At 28.5% G+C, this 24,269-nt stretch overlaps 1 protein-coding gene across 1 annotated transcript in view; it reads left to right on the forward strand.

Annotated features, from left to right (window-relative positions):
- Nucleotides 1-405: 405 nt before the first annotated feature.
- The window catches only part of LOC113371666 (neuropilin and tolloid-like protein 2), a 658,950-nt gene continuing 635,086 nt past the window's right edge, over nucleotides 406-24,269 (forward strand). Inside the window, exon 1 of the mRNA XM_026612314.1 lies at nucleotides 406-595. The gene's annotated coding sequence lies outside the window, so the exon portion shown is untranslated. The remainder of the gene's footprint in view (nucleotides 596-24,269) is intronic.

Consider the following 24,269-nt stretch of genomic DNA (forward strand, 5'->3'; position numbering starts at 1 on the left):
ACTATAACTTGTCCCATGGAGGAAGTTAATAAATACTAGCAGGCAGCATGTTTGTGTGATTGTTCTAGCATTCGCCGTCAGAGTCTTGTTTCATGTTGAAAGCTTATAATGCTAACACGACTCAGCGAGGTGCCAGTAACGCACAGAGTATTGCGAATTCTGTTCATTTGTTATCGGCCTGTGAGTCGAAATTCAAACATATATATATATATATATATATATATATATATATATATATATATATATATATATGTAATACCAAAGTTTGTGAATCGTTGTTTTTAATTTGTGCACATAATGTATTCAGTATAATTATCTGTGTTGCATCGTATGCTTTTGTTTTTATAAAATTCTGTGTCTTTCTTGTTTGACTACTATAGCATTTTCAAAAAAAAATCTAAACTCTATGGAAATTCATAGTTAATATATAGTATAATATATTCAAATATTTTTTCAATTAACTATCAAATTTGAACCAAAGTATTTGTTTCAAGTATAGTGAAAAAAATGAGTTGATTTAAATTCATCAGATTCAATCGAACTTAATTTGAATTTATTTTATTATTGCCAGCAATATTTACATTCTTCAACTTTGGTAAGTACTTTTTGATATATTTCTTATATGACGGCACTTTGCCATTGAGTACGATCGAGGTTCCACACACACACACAAACACACACACACAAAGCCACACACATATCTATATATATATATATATATATATTTATATATATATATATATATATATATATATATATATATATATATATATATATATATATATATATTTATATACATATATATATATATATATATATATATATATATAATTGTTAAACAATGTTTTGGCTTTACTGGTTTTTGACACTTCGGTCGTGGAACTTTTAACCCCGTACCTTCATATATTACTATCCATTCTTCGATAAATTCTGGGAAATTATAGCTGGGAATAAGTTATATGAATGGATACGGGGTTAAAAGTTCCATAACCGAAGTGTCAAAAACCAGTAAAGCCAAAACATTGTTTAACAATTATTTGAAAGTAAAGGGAAAAAGATGTATAACCAGCTATAACCTTGATTCGTATGACTTTGATATTGGGAGATAAATGGTAATTTTTGAAAAACCATAGTTAAAGTATTTTCTTCTGTTGGTACTTTTTTTAGCATTAGTTAAAAATGTAATTATCTTGTAAAATACCTTTAAAATTAAAATAAGACATTAAACCTCTTTGCCATCTGGCCGTTTCAAGCTGTAGCTGCTAGTTTTACTGAACGTAGTCAGATAATTGTTCGTTTGAAATGTGTCATTTGTTGTGATAAAATTGGTTTGATTTTCATAATGAAATTTATATTTGCTTAAACTCAAATTGGACCTTTGTGCCTTTCCCTGCTCTACATATATACTTTTTATTAAATTTACTTTAATTCACCGAATGTTAATTTAAACTTTTCAAAAAGCAGGTCAAAAAAGAAATACTTAATTTATTTTCTATCTCTCCTTGCAGAAATTTGAAAAATTTGTATAAGCTCAGTAGTATTATTTACAATTATACACAAAATCCAGAATCCAAAAAGAATCTGAAAAGCTTAAAACGTAATCAATAAGTCGAAATACCAAAAAATGACTTGGATTGGATTATACCATGATTTCTATAGAAAGTGTATAAAACTTCCAATTTGATTAAATTGACAAAATATAGACAAACTAATGGGGTTTATTGTTTTGATAATACCTCATTGTATATAGCATTCAAACAACACATCCTTATACACTTAAACACTTAAAGTATTAATATTTTTGATTCTCTAGAAATTGTTTAGAATATAACTTACTTAGCAAAACAACGCTTGCCGGGTCAGCTATATATATATATATATATATATATATATATATATATATATATATAGATTCAAGAACTAATATTCTATCACTATATTTAACATAAAGCAGTCGAGTAATTTCAATTAGTGCCTTTTTATTGTCCAATCAAAGCACATTTGCGGATAATATATATGCCAATTAGTTGTAAACACCTGAAACATTTTATAAGATATGTATAAAGAAATTATAAATTGACAACAATTAATATATAACTATTTACATTTTTGTTACAAATTTTGAGGTTATGTTAAGAAACTATATTTCAAAATATTTTATTTTATTTATTTGTTGATGATTATACTTATTGCTGATATTTAGAATATAAAAACCTCAAATACTCTATTTGAATACGTATAAACAAATATACATAAATACCTTAGTATATAAATAATTACATTCCCATTGCCAAGAAATAAATTTCTTCATCGTCCATCTGGCATCGCTTGCTATTATTAAGAATTAATATACTTGCCACTTCGTAATAATTTTTCGTGGTTATTAAAAAATTTATATTATTTACGTAATAATTTTCTAAAAGTTTTTTTTTTTTTTTTTTTTTTTTTAAATTTCAATAATTATTACAACTGCTAATTTATTAACATCAAGTAATATTGATAAATAATAATATAAATTTAAATAAATAAAAGAGCAAAGGATAAAATTTACATAAAAATAATATCCGTAATATGATTTAATGTAAAATATAAACAAATAATAATAAAAATAAGATTAATAAATAATATAAATAAAATTTTAGAATAATAAAATAATACTAGAAAAATAATAAAATATAACAAAATAACAATAATAGAAATAGTAAGATAATATTAATAATAATAATAATAATAATAATAATAATAAAAATAATAATAGTAATAATAATAATAATAATAACAATAATAATAATAATAATAACAATAATAATAACAATAATAATAATAATAATTTACAAATTTATAAGATCGTTTGGAATTTTTCGTTTTAGTCTTGTTGGGCGCGCTTCAGAGTATACTTTGTTGGCCAAGTAATTTGGGTGCTCGTCTATTCTTTTTTTGTAGTTGTTTGTTTTTTGTTGAATTTCTTCATTTACTGTCATTATGTTGCTGTCCTGGTGAATCAGCAAGTTGGGAACGTACCTAGGTGCATTCAGTGCCTGCCTTATGATCTTGTTCTGCACTCGTTGAATAATCTGTAGGTTGTTTTTTTTGGCGGTGCCCCATAGTTGAATCCCATAAGACCACACTGGTTTAAAAATACATTTATAAATAATTAACTTGTTATTCGTCGATAGTTCGGAACGTTTATTTAGTAGCCAGTAATGTTTTTTGAATAGTTTATCAATCTGCTGTTTTTTCTTGTTAATGTGAACTCTCCAGTTCAATTTTGTGTCTAGGTGTATTCCGAGATATTTTACGCTATCTTTTACTGGGATTTCCTGTCCATTTAACTTAATTGTAGGGCATATACCAGTACGCAGCGTGAAAGTGATATGCGTAGATTTTGAGCCGTTTGTCATAATTCTCCATAAAGAAAGCCATTTTGTAGCAATATCTAAATGTTCTTGTAATAGTTGCGAAGCTATTGCGGGATCTTTATTGGAGGCAATGATACATGTATCGTCAGCAAATGTCGACACGCTTGTTCCGGAGTATAAAGGAAAATCCGCTGTGTATATAAGAAATAGAGTTGGAGAAAGGTCGCTTCCCTGGGGCACCCCAGAAAGGATCTTTCTTCTGGTCGACTCCTCGTTGTTAATGTTGACGAAAAATTCCCTATTTTCAAGGAACGATTTTATTATTCAAAATATCGGTTCTGATAAACAGAGTTTTAGTTTGTACAACAAACCAGTGTCTAAAAACACAGCCGAACAATATTTTTTTGCATGGAACGATTCATTAATTATATTTACTAGGCGATGTACCTGTTCTATGGTTGAGTGTTGTTCTCTAAAGCCGAATTGGTGATTTGGAATTAGGTTTTGATTCAACAATTCTGACTTAATGCGTTGGAGTAATAATTTTTCAAATATCTTCGAAACACAAGGAAGTAGGCTTATTGGTCTATAGGAAGACAATAAATGAGGATCTTTCCCAGGTTTAGGTATAAGAATTATTTTAGCTATTTTCCAAGCTTGAGGGAACACTTTTAATCTAAGAATTGAATTGAATATTATTGTTAATAATCTAAATCCCTTTTCTGGCAGTTCTTTTATCATTTTTATCGTAATTTTATCTGGTCCAGGAGATTTATTAGGATTTGCAGCCTTGACATAATTTTTCAATTCGGTCACCGTTATGCGTTTTACTATTTGGCCTGGTATAGATTCATTCTGTAAACAATTATGAATAAAATCTTTATCATTTACATTGCAACTGCGGGGATGAGGCTGGAATATATTTTTCAAGTGTTCTGAAAATTCTTCCGAACTTCTTGCCCAGGAACCATCAAGTTTACGCACTGGAGGTATATGTACTATCGGCCTTTTTAATCTCTTCGTTGTCTTCCAAAGAGAATAATTTGTGTCTTTAGTGGATGAAAGATTAGTTAAATAATTTTTAAGGTATTCATTCTTATATTCATATAATAAAGTCTTAAGACTCCTGCAGGCACAGTTAAATTTGTTTTTATCGGTCGGTGATCTTGTGGTTTGCCATATTTTTCGCAATTTGCGTTTTTGAGCTATATTTTTTTTTAATGTTAATAGGATAATTAGGTTTGCTACATGCATTTGAATGTATAGTAGATTTTTGAGCTGCTGATGATAGTAGAATTGTGAAGTTTGTTATCGCCAAGTTTAAATCCTGTTCATTTTTAAGAGGTATGTTGCAAGAAATTTTTTCATCAATTATCTCTTGGAATAATGACCAATTAGTAAATCTATTTGTGAGAAAATATGAATTTTGATTTACTTCTGTAGTTGTAGAATATTGCAGAATAATTGGCGAATGATCAGAATTTAAATCTAAATTTGATTTGATATCTAAACAATTATTGTTAACGCCTTTAGTTATGAAAAAATATATTAGATCGGGGATTTTGTTAAGATCTGTTGGCCAATAAGTAGGCTCGCCGGTGGATAATGGCTTAAGATTGTTTTTTTTCATCGATTTATAAAGTTCTCGACCCCTAGGAGTGATCAGTCTAGAACCCCAGAATGTGTGCTTAGCATTATAATCTCCTCCCGCTATAAATGAACTGCCCAGCGTATTAAAAAAAATTATAAACTGATCTTCGGTAATCCTGTGTTTAGGCGGACAGTAAATGGCTGATAATACGAGCTGGTTCTGCGATGGTATAGTAACTGAAATTGATGTTGCTTGAAGAAAGTCCTTCTGGAATGGTTCAGCCTCATGATGATTTATGTTAGCTTTTATAATAACCGCAGTTCCTCCATGAGGTCTTCCACTTGGATGCGGAGTATTATAAACTATATAATTTGGTATACGTACGGAACTATTGTTAGTGAAATGTGATTCCGATATAAGCATGATATCTATATCGTTGATTGTTAAAAAATATTTAAGGTCTTGAGTGTGGTTACACAAGCCATTTGCATTCCATAAACAGATTGTTAATTTGAAATACATGATTTGTTTGCTAGAATGGTTGTGAGTAAATTAAGCATAGTGCTCATTTGTTCAGTAAGTGTTTTTATCATTTCTTTTAATTCTGACAGATCATTGATATTATTAATGTTTGTCGAACTCTGATTAGTAGTTGATGGAATGTCCTGATATTCAGGCAGTACAGTATTTTTACGTGTTACATATGAGTATGAGGTACCTGGTTTAACACTTGAGGTTGATCCATGAATTGGTGTAGTTCTCTGTCTTGGTGAACATATTTAATGGATGTTTTGTAAGCCTGTTCTTGAGGTTTGCGATGCGAACTACCTTGTGGCCTAGAGCCTGAATTTCCTCTTGTAGAACAAATGCAAATTTTTGACAACAATTTTAAAAGTCCGATTTCTTTTATCTTGAAAAGAATGCATTTGTGTGTCTCTTTCTTTCAATAATTTAATAATTTTATTATATAGTTGTGGGTTGTCAAGATTTATTCTCACTTTTGTATCATCAATAACTTTCAATTTATACAAATTTTTTGCTTCGCTTTCCAAAAGTACTGATAATGGTTTTATGTCTCGTACATCGTGTATAAATATAGGCGGCGGTCTATTGTGCACAGCTTTCGTTTCGGTCACTTCCTCAGTATCAGGACTGGCTAAAACTTCATAAAAGTTTCTTGTTGGTGTTGGGTTTAGCCAATAGTCTGAGGTTGTCGTTTTTATCGGTTGTGGATCATCGTTTTGGGTGCGTTTGAGTTTTTTATTTTTTATTTGAATCCAGTCTGAATCCTTACTGGTGTTTTCATTCAAATCAGATTGATTTTCTAAATTGATTACAGGTTCGGAAGAAGCTTGTGGAAGTGATTCGGTAATTGGTCTCTTATTTTTTGTTACCTTAATTTGGCGAATTTCTAAATCGATTTTTTCCCAGTCCATTATTGACGTTTCATTAGATTGATGGCTTTTGGTATTATTTTCCCCATTGGGAAACATTCGATAAATTTCCAATCACTTATGCAATAGCTTATGCACTATTTACAGTTAAAATTAATGATATTTACTGTATTTATTTTTCAATATTTATTTTCGCTTTTTCTATAATGACATTTTCTAAAAGTGGTGATTAAAAAATGCATTTTAATATATTTGTCAGTTTAGGTCGAGCGTTCGACGGGTTAAGATCGAGGTAAAATTAATACAAATAATATTAGATAACAAATAATAAACGTGGTATGAGTCACAGGCACGGGCCTGCTGATTTACGGCTGCCGGCAAACAGCAACAATAGTGTAGTGAGCACAGAAGTCGAAACTGGAATTAAAATAAGTAATGCAATGCAATTAATTAATAATACGGATTATACGGAATATGATATTTCCGAAGGTATTGTTCATAGTAAAAATGAAATTCCAAGTGAGAATCATGTTGGAAAATTAGTTAATTCGAATAAAGTAAATAGCGTTCAAACGGATCTAAATGTTAAAAATAGTGATAGTAAAAGTATTAAAAAAAGTGGTGTAGTTAGTAGTAATAAGTCAGAAATAAGAAAAGATAGTAAAAAAATGGATAAAATAAATAAAATGAAATCTGAAAGAAATGCGTTAAATAAAGATGTGATTAAAAAAGTTATAGTGGAATTGAATGAAGAGGAAATAAAAGAAATAATAAATATTAATAAAAACAAAGCAAGTGAAAATTGTAAAGAAACAGTTAAACTGGTTTGATATGGTAATGGAAGAAGAAAATAGTGAGGTAGTTGGGGTAAATGAATCTCATGAGAATAGTAATGATATGGTTGTTGAGGAAGAAGTCGATACAAATCACAAAGAAATGACAGCTTTAAAAGATTTCGAGGGAAATCATAATGATATTGCTGTAAGGAAAAATTTTAATAAGGGTTTCAACATGTTAACTAGTGGAATAAATTTCTACAGTGCATTAGATGAAGGGCCTTATGAAGTTTATGCAGAATTAGAAAATCAAAATCTAGGTAACTACCATAGCGTTGCGTTGGGAAGAATGATTTATAAAAATTCTCCAGCATTAAGTAATAATATAGAAAATTTCACAAAAATTGGCAAAAACAAAATTAAAATCAACATTCAAAAATTTTGAGTTTGCAAATAAAATAATTAGTGAAAATTTTTTGACCAAAAACAAAATGAAAGTATATATTCCTAAACATAAATTATGTAGGACAGGTATGATATTCAATGTTGATTCTGATATGGATGAGGAAGAAATTAAAGAAGTCATTAAATCAGAAATTGAAATAATTGATGTTAAGTGTATAAAAAAAAGAAATACAAACCATAGTTTTAACAAATCGCAAATTGTTAAAATTATGTTCAAAGGAAACTATTTGCCAGATAAAGTTTCGATATATTCTGTGAAATTGCAGGTGGGTCCATATATCCAAAATGTTGTCCAATGCCACAAATGCTGGCGGTATGGTCATATCAGAGTACAATGTAAAAGCAAAATTAGATGTCGCAAGTGCGCTAGGGAACATAGCACGTATATATGCCTCATTGAAAAAGATTTTGAATGCGCTGTGTCATAAACAGCATGAAGCAAATGATAAAATTTGCGAAGTGTTTCAATATCATAAAAGAATTAAAGAATTAATGGCCTTTCAGAATATATCATATTCTGAGGCTAAATTTATTCTTCGCAATCAAAAATATGCAGAATCAGCTAAAATAAATCATTATAATCCGGAATTTAAAAGTACGTTTCCTAGAGTTAATGAAACGGTTAAGCTTGAAAATAATTCTAGACATAAGAATATGTACGAATTGCTAAGCCATTTTCAGGAGCAAGAAATAAATATAGAACCAAATAGGTTAATGGCAATGAATAAACCTAGGCGAATAATTGAAAGAAGGCAAACAGTAAATATCAGATCTGATAATCAAATGCATAATAAGAATTTAAATCTATCATTGGGAGTGAAAAATGCACAAAGTAGCGAGGAATTCGGTAAAAATTCAGAATCGGAAGATATTAAAAAAATGCAAATAAGACATGAGGAACTATTGAAGATAGTGAGGGAAAAATTCAAGAAAAAGAAAGTGATGATATAGAAAAAGTTCTGGTAAAAGTTAAAAATGATTTTGATTTACTTCTCGAAAAGGTAAACTTTGAAGTATCTAAGAAAAGCATTGCCCAAAAAAATACAGTTGGAGTAGTCAATAGTACAAAAGTATAACAAAAAAAAAATTACAAATAGTTGAACAAAAAAAAAAAAAAAGTAATTAATCACCTAATGAATTTTTTACAATGTAATATTAGATCTTTTAATGCAAATAAAGAAAGTTTGCAAATTTTTATATATCAATATAAAATTGATATTATATTATTGTCCGAAACCTGGTTTAAATGGAACAGACAATATTTTTTAAAAAATTATAATTTAATCAGAGCCGACAGATTCGACGGAAAAGGTGGATCGGCTATTATGATTAAAGAAAACATAAGCTATCAGAATGTAAATATCGATATCGGAGATATAGATATAAATAAATTTCAAATTTGTGCAGTAGCAATAATGGTAGATAATAAAAAAATTCATTTGATATCTATATATGTTTCACGATGTACAAACATCACAGTACAACAATGGAAATATATTTTTGACAATATTCCAAGGCCATTTATAATAGCTGGAGATGTCAACGCACATCATAATGCGTGGGGATGTAATTACAACGATAATTTTGGGAAGAATTTACAGGAAGCAATAGAAGAATGCAACTTATTTATATTAAATAATGGCTCATTGACTCTGATTTTTAAAAATAGCAAAACTGTGGTAGATGTTACTTTATGTTCCGCTGAACTATTTCATCTAATTAAGTGGAAGGTAGTGGAGGATAATTTAGGATCTGACCATTATGGTATATATTTTTATTTAGACATAGGGAAAAATATCCAGACACTGATACCTGATAGAAAGTGGAATTGCCGCAAGGCTGATTGGCAAAAATATAAAATAATTTTTGAACATAAAATCTTATCTTTGGGCAATAGTTTGGATAATGATATTTATGGAAAATTCGTAGATACTATAAACCAGACTGCGGAAAGATGTATTCCGAAAAATAGGGTTTTAACAACATGTCAAGCGAGGAAACCGGTGTGGTGGGATGAAGAATGTTCTAAACTGGTAGAACAACGTAGAAAATTAGAAAAGATCTTTAGAAGAAACTCGAACTTAGAAAATTTTTTAGAGTGTAACAAAATTAAAGCAAAAGTTAGAAAAGAATTAAGAAAAAAGAAAAGAGAAAGTTGGGAAAAATTTGCAGTTGCAGTTGCACCATTTACTATATGGGAATTAGAAAAATCTTGGATTAATGTTAAAGACACTGCACCAGAATTAGATAATATTCATTACTCAATGTTGAAAAATCTTCCACTGTCCGGAAAAGAAATCTTACTAAAAATTATCAATGAATATTGGTTGACACCAAATAAAATCCATGATTGGAATAGGTATAAAATTATTTTGATTAAGAAGAAAAAAAAATAATCCTGAGAATATTAACGCATATAGGCCAATAACTTTAGCGTCTTGTATTGCTAAAATAAAAGACAGAATGATCAAAAGAAGAATAGAGTGGTGGACGGAAAAAAATCAGCTACTTCCCAAAAGACAATTCGATTTCAGAAAAGGTCTAGGAACCCAAGATAGTTTAAGTATATTTGCCACGGACATATATCTCGCGTTTTCTAGAAACAATTACGTTGTTGCATTGTGTTGCGACATAAAACGTGCTTATGACAATGTAGTTCCGGGAAAATTCACAGAAATTTTATTACACACTGGCCTGCCAGAAAAGCTAATCAAGGGTATTATATATTCAACATTTCATAGAGAAGTCGAAATTCATGTAAATAAAAATGTCAGAATTAACAGAGTGCTTCAAATGGGTTTAGCTCAGGGGGCTATCCTTAGTCCCTTATTGTATGCCTTATATGTGAGGGACATAGAAAGTATTTGGGTAGAGGGTACTCGGATTCTACAATATGCTGATGATCTCGTGATTTATATAGAAAAATATAATTTAAAAGAGGCAATTGAAATAATGTCAAGAAATATGGAATTGTTGCACATTTGGCTGAACGAAAAAGGTTTAGAATTATCAGAAGATAAAAGTTTCATTGGAATTTTTACAAGACACTCCAGCAAAAAATTCCCTGATAGCATTTCAAGTCCATATTATAACATTAAAATTCAGAATAATAATAAATTTTTAGGAATATACTTCGATCAAAAAATGTCTTTTAGATTTCACATAAATTACATCAAGAAAAGAATTGAAAAAAAGATTAATTTAATAAGACTAATAAATAGTACTTGGTGGGGTTCTCATCCTGTCACATCTCTAAATTTATATAAGACTTTAATTAGATCTATACTAGAATATGGCAGTATTATTTTTGGACACAACAATATAGTAACTGAGTTGGAAAAAATTCAAAATAAATGTTTAAGATTGTGTTCAGGGATGATGAGATCGACGCCACTAAATGTATTGTTATTAGAGAATGGAGAAATGTCTATAAAAATTAGATATCAATGGTTGAGTGACAAGTATATAATTAAAAAAATACAACTTAATTCATCTGAAATTTTTAATAGAATAAGTGAGTTAAGTGATATATGTGAGTATAATAATTATTGGTATAATAAAGAAATCCCTATCATCATACATAGTTTTAGAGAAGTAAGTAAATATAAAGACAGTATTACCACATTCGACATTCACCCTTATTACAATAAATTATATTTTGATAGTTATAAGTTTGAAAATATCATAAATTTAGATATATTTAAATATATTAAGAATAAATCGAATATTGAATTTATATTTACCGATGGATCTAAGGATGGTGACAATGTAGGTTTTGCCATATATGAGGAAAATGAGGAAACACATAAATGTTATAAATTACCAGGTTTTGTATCAATCTATACAGCGGAATTATTAGCCATTAAGGAAGCTATAGGAGTGGCGAAAGAACAGAATTACAACAAAACCATAATAATCACTGATAGCATGAGTTGTTGCCAAAAACTACAATCGTTTCTTAGTTAATAAATCTAGAAGACAAAATTTATTTTGATATATTACAAGATTTAGAAAGCATTATAGAAAAGGGGAAGAATATAAGAATTGTTGGGCAAAAGGACACTCAGGAATAGTAGGGAACGAAAAAGCAGATGAATTAGCCAAAGATACTGCTCTCAATGGAATACAATACAACAAAGTGTTAAATAAGGATATAGTTAATAACATGAAGAACAGAGCAGTTGGTAAATGGCGTAAGGATTGGCAATTATCATCAATGTACAAAGGAAAATACTATAAAGAGATTAACGATTTCATTAGAAAAGAACCGTGGTATTATAAATTCAAGAATGAAAATAGAGATTTTATAACAACAATGAATCGATTAAGATGTAACCATGGATGTTTTCCAGAACACTTATTAACTTCCCGTAGGGTAAGTTATAGTAATCGCAAAAAATCGAAAATGAAAATTTTTATATATCTTTACGTTTCAGAGGTTTCTGAATATTTTGGCATACCTTAGAAAAAATGGATGTATGCGTGTGTGTGTGTGTGCGTGTATGTATGTGTGTGCGGATACAAATTTTCGTCGACGATTTCGGGAACACGGATGAAGCAATTTGAATAATTTAAAAAAAATTCGATCCGTATTGATAAGGAGACGTGCTGATTAGTTTTTGGCGGAGGTAGGTCTAGCCGTTCCGAAGATATGGGGCAAAAAGTGCCATAAACGGTACCTCAGTTTTAAAGAGAACGGAGCGTCCGATTTTAATAATTCAAAAAACATTTTACTTGTATTGACAAGATGAAGATTTGATCAAATTTTCATAAGGGCAGGTCTAGCGGTTTCGGAGATCTAACGAAAAAAGTAAAAAAATGCCATTTGGCGGTCAAAAATTATCATTAGACATATGTACATCAAATTATCAGATATTTTATAGAGATTTTAACAATAAGTATAAATTTTGTTCACATTCCCGTACCAATGTTTACCCGTTAGACAGCGACGCGGCGCTTACGCGTTTTATATTTTGTCTCTATGCAGTTAAAGCAGTACGATTGCTTTGAAAAAATGTTCAGATCTTCCGACATATGTCAAAATAAAGAAAACATTTTTTTTCAAAAAAAAAGATTAAAAAAAAAAAAAAAAATTTTTTTTTTCAATTTTTTTTCATAAAAAAGTAATTTTTTGTCAAATTTATAGTTTTTCAAAAATCTTATTTTTTCGAAGTAATTTTTTTCAAAAATGTTAATCGTTTTTAAAAAAATAATAATTTTTGGTACGAGAAGTTCCAGCAATTTGCCTTAAGGCACGATGCCCTAATTGCCTTAAGACAGAATTCCACTTACAGCTAGTTTAAAATAAAGGTGAGAAACACAAAACTATGTGAATGTGGAAATGATGTGGGGACCTTGGAGCATATAATCTTAGAATGTTCTAGATTTCAAAAAAATAGAAGTCAGTTATTAAATCAATTATATAGAGAAAAAAATTTAGTTAAACCTTTTAATTTATTTAATTTACTTTCAAATGTTGAATATTATAGAATTATATACAATTTTTTAGTTCTATGTAAAATTAGAATTTAAAACTTTTTTAGCTATAAGTAATATTAGAATTTAAAACTTTGTAAAACCTGTTAATGGCTAGTTTGTAAAAAAGGAGGCCAAATAAATAAATAAATAAAAAAATAATAATATATTTGTTTCAAAACAAAAACACCGAATGACAGTTAACAATTGAAAGTAAATGTCATAAACTAAATGGATAGTTTATAAATAATTAATTTTTAATTGGAATGAAAAACGGGACAAAAGTATGACATATGTTTCTCCTGGTTTTAAACTACCTCCCTGCCAATTTTCATCTAAATCGGTTCAGCCGTTCGTGAGTTATAAGTGTTCTAACTTAAGCGATCCTCTTTTATATATATATATATATATATATATATATATATATATATATATATATATATATATATGATTTAGTAGTTAATTTTGATGTTGAAATATATGAGTGAGTTCTTGAGGGCGATACATCAAACAAAGAAAAGCCAAAGATTTATAAAATAATCTTCATTTCCAAACGTTTCGACATTCAATTTAATGTCATCATCAGTGGATATTACGTTGGTTAGTTACATATAGAGAAGTGTACCTCGGTACTAGCAAAGTACAGAATGGTAGAAAGTACCAGATGTACCAAGTACAGAATGGCAGAAAGTACCGGATGCCTCGGTACTAGCAAAGTACAGAAGTCGTGGCAGAAATTACATAATTCTACTTACATTTTTGTTCAATAAAACTATCATTTTTCTGTTTACATCATACAAAAAAATTATATAAAAAAATGCATAGTGCTGACAAGTTAGTTGTATAAATGTTAGTGCCAAATCTCTAGTGCTGTGTACACTTCTCTATATGTAACTAACCAACGTAATATCCACTGATGATGACATTAAATTGAATGTCGAAACGTTTGGAAATGAAGATTATTTTATAAATCTTTGGCTTTTCTTTGTTTGATGTATCGCCCTCAAGAACTCACTCATATATATATATATATATATATACGGCTCCATATCAAAATTTGTTTGGGGCCTACCTCAAGAAGAAATTTTTTTTGACAAAATACAAAAACACATAAAATTAAAAGAATATTTATTTATCAATCTAATTATTTATCTATCTAATTTTTCTAATTTTCTGAACTTTTACAAATTATTCCAGATATTTATTCACTCTCCATGCCGTTTTTTAAAAAAACTGTACTATTTAGTAATTAAATTTTATAAAGTTTCCGTCTCTAAGAACATACAGGTCTGGTGGATCTTTATGTCCTAAAGTCTAACGCAATTGTTAATTAGTTTCAATTTTATAAATCTTTTTAGCAGTTGCGACTGTAACTGGAAGGGCCAAGAATAAGCCTGTTGCATCCCATCATTCTGCCTTAATGAAAAAAATTTCTTAGATTTCTGTATTCAAATCTTCATACTTCATAGATATTTTAATAGTATTTCTTTACAGTAACTCAGTCGCGTGTTTTCCGAAAATATTTATTAATTTCGATTTCAAAAAGACAAATGTTACTATACTTACGTGGCAAAGGTTTTAAAATATTTGTTTGCTATGTGAAATTAATATATATCCAAACAGCAATAGCATTAAAATAAAATAGATTAAAATAAGATTTCGGGTTTAAAATTTTCTCATATTGTGATAACTCATCATAATAACTTTTGATAACTTATTATAATAACGCTCCATTATCTTTTGTTTTTTCTTCTTTATAATAGTTATTGTAATCTATCTTTTTTGCATATTATTTGGACTTCTTTAGCAAACTAAATCAATAAATTTTTATATCTTAATTCGCACAGTCTATTCAAAAGATTACTTAATAAAATACTAGTTTTTTGTAAGTCATTACTGGCATGTTGTAAAGTTTCCAAAATGAAACTAATAATTTGAAACAGTGAAGAAAAAAATCTAGAAATGATTTAGTTGATCATATTTATGAAAATCTAACTATTAAACTTACGCGTCATGTAGACAATGCAAGTAATAACAAAAACGAATATAAAAATGCTATAAATATAACTATAAAAATTCCAAATTCCAATTTTCGATGGAGAATGTATAAACTGGATCCAGCAACAATTGTTGACAAGAATATTAACTATTATCGGATGTGCAAAAGCTTTACTTAGTGAATTGATTGCTAGGGCTTGCTGAAATATTGCAACAGAAATAAATTCTCTTAAAGCGTTGTCTTACATGTTGAAATTCAATACCTTTCGATAACAAAAGGAAATGCAAACTACGTTAAAATTAATCAATTTTTTGAAAAATTGTTGTTTTACTTTGTGCTTGCGCTACGGGGCCCTCGGCTCGAGGGCCCCGTATTTTTGATACGGCTGATATGGCGGTAGTTACGCCCCTGTATACATATATATATATATATATATATATATATATATATATATTGTGGCGGCGCTAGACCATACGTCGGCGTCGGCGAAATTTGTTTGCGAGCCCCCCCTTCCCGCTTTGTAAATGCTTTAAAAAATTTTTGAAAACTTAAAAAAAATGACTTGATTGAAAAATGAAATGATTGAAATAGTTATTTATATTTTGAAAATTTCGAAATATCGAAACGGTCTAACGTTTATACATTGGTACGGAACGCATAGAATTGTAAACAAAATTTGTACTTATTACTAAAGTCTTTACAGAATATCTAATAATTTGATGCGCATATGCTTAATGAAGGGCTTACAATACCGGGATCCCGGACGATTTTAGTCCGGTATTCTATATCGGTATTGATACAATAATACCGGTAATTCGGGATTACTGTAATTTTGTTAAAAATTTAACTTACGTAATACACATACTCAGTTTCCAAACCGTGTATTGCCGATTCGGCTCAGCCGAATATGACATATCTCGTCGATGTCGGCAAGATAAAGCGATTGTTTATATATTATACGACCTAATGAACATTATTAGTCGTCCACGTGCATTGTCTTCATATCTAATTTGTTATCAATGATTTTTAAACAAAATATTATATATCTTCCTATCAATCATTCGTATTTATTTATTATTTTATTATAACGAAAATTTACAATTCAAATCATCGAGAGATAAAAGGTTTGATAATATCATTGATAATATTGGTCTCGGTGGTGGTTGACCTATTTCTTATGTGTACGTAGTAGATTTTTATAAATCGTTTATATAGAATCATTTTATTTATTTATCAGACAATTATAATTCAAATAATTCACTATAAGTGTTTGTGATATGTTAATATCGAATGATGATTTGTTTATAACACTATACTAAATACTAGGGTTTGTCAGTTTTTAAAAACCGGTTTTGAAAAACGGTTTTTAGTGAAAAAAGTCGGTTTTCACTGTATAAACTTAAATTTAAAAAAAGAGTTTTAAACCCCAGAAGCTACAAAGAAAAGAATAAAAAACTTAGAATTAATATATCCGGCTTCAAAATTTTGTGAGTAAACAAAGGACACGTCTAAGTAGCAATTCGATAGACGTTTTCAGTTTTTCGAAATCATATTTTATTAAACAAAACAAAAACAATTAGAATGTTTGAAATTAATTAATTAAAATTGCTCGGAACAGACAATACCCGAGTTTAGCTTTTTTGTTTTTAAAACTAAAATTGATATTAACTTAACTTAAATTAAATTGATATGATAATTATGTATCAAACTGTATCTAAATTTTTTTTTTTGTATTTTTTTTAAATTTGATGAATGTTTTTTTATTTAAAAATATATTATTTTTATTTATTCGAAAACTTTCCTTTCACTATCATAAAAATATTTTCATTCTGCTTTTCAAAGTTATTTAATCAAGATAAACTATTATTTTTTAGTTCTACTAATTAAAATTAAAATAATTTTGTTTACAATCCATAAATTTGAACAATAAATAAATTCAAATTCAGTCAAATACTGCTCTAAATCACACTCAATTTGCGAATAAATTACAGAATATTCGAGCAAAAATTTATTTTATATATAAAATTCGAAAACCGGCTAAAACCGGTTTTTGGTAAAATTAAAATTCGAAAACATGTTTACTGAAATGTCGGTTTTTGTATAAACCCTACTAAGTACTAATTCATATCGAGTTATAATAAAACGACTCTTACATGTATTATTTTTTATGACAATTGTGCCGACAAGTGTAGAATGAGAAAAGTGTAAAATGAGTTTGTTTAGTGATGTGCCGACTCGAAAAATTCCCGATTCGAATGATTCGAATCAGAAAAAAACCTGATTCGAATCAACTCGAATCAAGTATATATCTGGACAAAAAAAATCATGGATATATTTATTTAGTGAAAGTGATCCAAATGTATAATCAAAATTGTCAGTTCAACCAATATAACCGACAAAGTAGAAATTGTAAACATAATTTACTATCAAAAAGTATATTCTGAAAATGATTAAAAATGATATAATTTTGAGGACGGCTGAAACATATCTTCAAATTAATTTACAATAATAGATTACCAAACAATTGTTCATCACTAAAGCATATAAAATAATATTTGGAATCATGGGTCGATTGTTTATTTTACAATGGAATAGGTAAAGGATCGCATCTAAACTGAGAGCTGAAAGTTAATTTCATTAATGTGAATTTGCCATTACTTACATAATCAGAAGTTAACATATTATTTACTGACTTTCTGGTGTTTAGTAATTGTTTCAAAAGAGAATTATATTGAAAGATTCCCGAAACTCGTTTCATAATTTCGAGTGATTTATTATGATAACATTTAAAATCTAATTGATATTTCACGAACAAAATCGCTCTCAGCGCTCCGTAAAATAAATAAACACGCAAGAACGACGATGCATTGTATCTGTTTCGAAGTAGCTTGATATCGCCCATACGGTTAACTCATATCGCTTGAACTCATATTGCTCGAACGGCTTGAAGTCGGAACGATTCGAATCGGTTGATTCGGTTTGACTCATATGAAGTTGGAATAACTCATATCGCCGCTTGATTCGGTTTGACTCATGAAGTCGGAATAACTCATATCGCCGCTTGATTCGGTTTGAGTCATATGAAGTCGGATGATATAGTTAGTCGATGAATGCGCTTAAAGTCATATAAAGTCGGTTGGAGTCGGCTGATACATTTAAGCATATTAAAGTCGCGTGGCTCGCATGATTTAATTCATTATTCATTTTTTATATTTATGATATTTATTTTTTATATTATTATAATATTGAATTAAATTAAAACATTTTTTTTATATTTATATTTATGAAAATTTTTATATTTATGAAAAATTTGTGTAAATACATATTTTATCACAGTAAATATTTCGCGGCTTGATATGAGTTGATTCGAATCAAGTAAAATCTGATTCGAATCAAGTCGTTAAAGGCTTGATTCGAATCACTTGATTCGACTTGGCACATCACTAAGTTTGTTCTAAAATTTGGTCCTCGCTTGAAGATGAAACAATTGATTGTTTATATTTTTTAAAAAAACATATTTAAATAAACAAAATATAAGTTATTAATTTTCTTGTATATATATAATTTCATGCGAGCCTATTATATGTAAAGTGTAACATAGAAGTTAATATATAATTAATTACTTGCAAGTTTTTTTTATATCTATCTACTCCTATTCTCTATGTAATAAAATAAGTAATATGTATTTATTTTAGAACAATAATAATGTTAATATGTCAATATAACAACTGCAGTAACAAAAAATATGACTAGTAAATTTTTCATTGATAATACCGGTATTAATACCGGGGTCCCGGTATTACAAAATTCAAATATCGAATACCGGTATGCATATTTTAGTACGGTATTGAAGCACTACTAATGATCATTTTTGTCCGCCGAATGGCTTTTCTTTTCCTTTTTTTAATGGATGTCCAAAACCGCTTGACCTGCCTTTGTAAAAATATAATCAGTTTTTAATATTGTTAATACAAATTAAATGTTTTTTGAATCATTCGAATCGGACGCTCCGTTTTCTCAAAGACTAAATTAACTTTTTGCCACTTTTTGCCCGTATTTTCGAAACGACTTGTTCTGCCTTTGCCAAAAACTAATCAGCACGTCATCCATGTTAAAAAGTTTAAAATTTTAAATTGCACATGTTAAAATAAACTAAATAAATTAAGAAATTAAATTAAACTCTTCAGCAAGAAAGTTTGTTCTTCAGATATTAGTAAAACAATGAAACTAAATAATTATCCTAAAGAAGTTCATTTTTTGCCAAATCATCCGATTAGCTAATTTTATAATTACTCGATCGTTCAAGTCTTTCTGAATGAAAATGATTAAAAACCACCGACTTAATCAATAACTAATTAGACAAAATTTTGCTATATTTGATTAATTAGATTAAAAAAATTATAACCACAATAATTTGAGTGCACGAACTGATCATCCACGTCATTAGAATGTTTAAAAAAAATATATCGCTTGTGTTGACGGTAAGAAACAATGATTAGTTTCAAATTAACAGTATTTATAATATTTATTTCAAAATATTTAAAACAATTGTTTTTTTAATTTCATTCCTCTGTTAGTTACTGTTTAGATCCGTTAAGTAAACTACTCGTTTGTATTCTCAAATGGAATAATGATTTACATTATGCCCATATAAGAAACACACAAATATAAACAACCAGAGAATTAGCCGTCGTGCGCGAAGTTGTTCAGATTTAATAATCTATAGCGTTGACAGATGATATTAGATAGTGTCCATAAGAGATAAGAGAGCTCAATGATAGTGCCTGTAAACCACAAATCACCTTTACTCGCTCATCAGTATGAACTAAATAAAAATTGAAAACTAAACTTTAAATAATAATTTTTTGGGGCCTTCTGCGAGGCCTTTTGGGGCGCGAGGCCTGGCGCCGCTACTGTATATAAATATATATATATATATATATATATATATAAATATATATATATAAATATATATGATTAATTACTTGGAGGGCGTAACATTAAGTAAAAAATATAAATAAGGTAAAGATTTTTTAAAACATCTTTATTTTTCCATACGTTTCAACGTAAAATTCTACGTCATCGTCAGTGGTTTTGAAATTCTTACATTATCACTTACACATCTTAATACAGCTTGTAAAAAAACAACAATTGGAAACAAGCACTAAATGTCAGTAATTTCTTTTTTGTAAAGAATAAAAAATAATTAATAAATAGAATATTATACGTAAGCACTCGTGTATCCGAGGCCGAGTAGCTTGTTTCTAATTATATATATGTATATATATACTAGCTGGCCCGGCAAACGTTGTTTTGCTAAGTAAGGTATATTCTAAACAATTTCTAGAGAATCAAAAATATTAGTTTATAAGGATGTGTTGTTTGAATTATATATACAAAGAGGTATTATAAAAACAATAAACCCCATTAGTTTGTCTATATTTTGTCAATATAATCAAACTGGAAGTTTTATACACTTTCTTTCTATAGCAAACATGGTATAATCCAATCCAAGTCTTCTTTGGTCTTTTGACTTATTGATTACGTTTTAAGATTTTCAGATTCTTTTTGGATTCTGAATTTTGTGTATATTTGTAAAAAATACTACTGATCTTATACAAATTTTTTAAATTTCTGCGAGGATATACAAAAAATGAATTAAGTATTTCTTCTTTGACCTGCTTTTTAAAAAGTTTCAAGTAACATTCGATGAATTAAAGTTAATTTAATAAAAAGTATATATGTAGAGCAGGCACAATTTGACTTTGAGCAAATATTAATTATATTATAAAATCAAACCAATTATATCACAACAAATAACATATTTCAAACAAAGCAATTATCGGACTACGTACAATAAAACTGCCAGCTACTTCATCATTATAGAAATGTGCTTTTTTGATGTCTTTAAAAAATTTCTTATCTAGACCTTTTTACCCTATGGGCGGGGTAACTTGGAACGACCGGGTGGCCAACAGGTTTAATGTCTTATTTTAATTTTAAAGGTATTTTACAAAATAATTACATTTTTAACCAATGCTGAAAAACTACCAACGGAAGAAAATACTTGTATTATGGATTTTCAGAGATTACCGTTTATCTCCTGATAGCAAAGTCAGAAGAATCAAGGTTATAGCTGGTTATACATCCTTTTCCCTCTACATTCAAATATTATTGTTAAACAATGCTTAACTTTACTTTTTTGGCACATCGGTGGTGGACCTTTTTAATCCCAGGCCTTCATATATTACTATCTATTTTTCGATAAATTCTGGGAAATTATAACTGGCAAAATGTTATTCGACAAAATGTCCCTTTGATCGATACAAAATTTAGGTTCTGAAATTGAATAACATAAATAAAAAATAATATAACCTAGAAAATGTTTTATAAATACCAATAAGTATATAATTATACAAATGAGATCTTTTAGAGTACCGTGTTTGAGAAAAATATGATTTGCAAAAAATAGTGCTACAACGACAAAAAATGCATTTTCATATTAACATTTCAAAAAAGTTGATATTTTGAGTTTCTAGTAACATTTGCGGCCCGTTTAATGACGTTATTGTGTATAAATATAACTACGAACAAAACTACTTACTACAATTTAATCATAATTAAATAATATTCACGTAAAACTTACTATTAAAAGTTATTGAACATTATCTGTCAAAAACGTTTGACATTTCACTATTAGCCACCGTCCATTGTTTTATTTAAATGACGCTTCTACAAAAATTTTCAAACTAAAAATGTAAAGTTGCTACGCGATTTTGAAATAATATCTCACCTTTCCGACCGTCTCTGGATTGGCACGAATTTTTCAAGAACAAGACTGGCCAAATCGATTCAGCCGTTTTCGAGTTTTACTTGAACATTTGAAAGAGAGCTCCATTTTTATATATAAGATAAGATGAGTAAGTTCTTCAAGGGCAATATATCAAATATATATACACATATATATACACGCAATACGTATATATATACACATACATACATATATATATATATATATATATATATATATATATATATATATATGATTTAGTAGTTAATTTTGATGTTGAAATATGTGAGTGAGTTCTTGAGGGCGATACATCAAACAAAGAAAAGCCAAAGATTTATAAAATAATCTTTATTTCCAAACGTTTCGACATTCAATTTAATGTCATCATCAGTGGATCTAAAAACAGTATGAAAATTAGTATATCTAGGTAATTATAATATATGTGGATTGGTAAAGGAACTATACAATAAGAGAAAAATTAACAAACAGCAACACTTAACGACAAACCAAATATAAAAGATAGGAAAGGTAGTAGAGATTAGAATTAAATAAATAATTAAAAAATATAGGCAAAAATAAATATATATATATATATATATATTATATATATATATATATATATATATATGTATAAACAAGTAAACTCGTATATATGTAAAGCAAACAAAATATTTATGAAGATGGATAATGCATATAAAATACAAGTGGACTTACATTATGTTGGTTGGTTACATATAGAGAGGTGTACACAGCACTAGAGATTGGCACTAACATTTATACAACTAACTTGTCAACACTATGCATTTTTTATAATTTTTTGTATGATGTAAACAGAAAAATGATAGTTTTATTGAACAAAAACTAAATTAATATAATATTAATTAATTAATTATATTAATATATAATATATTATATTATATAATAATATATATATAATAATATATAATATATTATATTATATATTATATTATATAATATAAATTAATATAATATATATTATATTATAAAATATAATATATTATATTAATTAATATAATATTAATTTAGTCGACCATGCCATCCTACTCTCAGACAAACAATTTTGGCCCTCTAACTTATCCCTCATCCGCACAACTTTAATTAACAATTCATATCCACCGCACCTCATCAACTCCGTTACCTCCAACAGACTTAAAACCCTCAACAGTATGCATTGTTCTTTTTCCCCAGAAAAAAATTCTAAAGACAATAACTATATAGGCAACGTTTGTTTACCTTACGTAAAAGAACTTTTTCCAGTGTGGAAAAAACTTTTTCATAAGGTAGACATCAGACTAACCTGCAACATAGATCTAACTCTTAAATCCCTCTACACAAACCTGAAATCTCCCACTAGTATAGAACGTACTTCCAACATTGTCTACAAAATAAATTGCAATGATTGCCCTTCTACTTACATAGGTGAAACCGGACAAAATTTAATAAAAAGACTCAAACAACACGACAATAATTCGAAAAACCCCAACCAAAACCAAACTATGATAACAGAACACATAAAAAATTTCAAACACTCTTTTAACTTTTATAATGCCAGTATTCTCTACCATGAACGGAACACCATTCAGAGACTTTTTGCAGAATCTTGTTTCATATCAATATGTGACCACGCGGTGAACAAAAGATCGGATTCCTCCTTACTCTGCGATAACTACCAAGTAATACTAAATAATGTTTCCAAATTTATATCCTCTGAACAAAACTAATTCTGACCTTACTAACCTTGCCAACACTTCCTAGTTTAACTTCAGCCTTGATACCCGAGCTTTACCTACCCATGCATAGCAAATTTTGAATAAACCCTAAATATTTTTTATTTTAGTTATTTGAGTTATTAGTATAACTACCTAGTAATACTAAATAACATTTCCAATTTTTTTTCTCCTAATTCTAACCATACAAACCTAGCCTAACATTACTAGTTTCAACTCCGACCATTTTCTACCTACCCGCCCATAACAATCCTGGAATGACCCTTAAAAATCTCTCAAAACACGTGTTGGCGTTTATACATGCCTCGGTACTTGCAAAGTACAGAAGTCGTGGCAGAAATTACATAATTCTACTTACATTTTTGTTCAATAAAACTATCATTTTTCTGTTTACATCATACAAAAAATTATAAAAAATGCATAGTGTTGACAAGTTAGTTGTATAAATGTTAGTGCCAATCTCTAGTGCTGTGTACACCTCTCTATATGTAACCAATCAACATAATGTAAGTCCACTTGTATTTTATATGTATTATCCATCTTCATAAATATTTTGTTTGCTTTACATATATACGAGTTTACATATATTGTATGTTTATACATATATATATATATATATATATATATTTCAAAGTAACTAGCAGCCCATTCGTCGAAATAAAAAGGTATAAA

This window comes from Ctenocephalides felis, unplaced genomic scaffold (genome assembly GCF_003426905.1).
Source record: "Ctenocephalides felis isolate EL2017-DRISC unplaced genomic scaffold, ASM342690v1 CF-g0.4_SCAFFOLD_01492, whole genome shotgun sequence".
Classification (NCBI taxonomy): domain Eukaryota; kingdom Metazoa; phylum Arthropoda; class Insecta; order Siphonaptera; family Pulicidae; genus Ctenocephalides; species Ctenocephalides felis.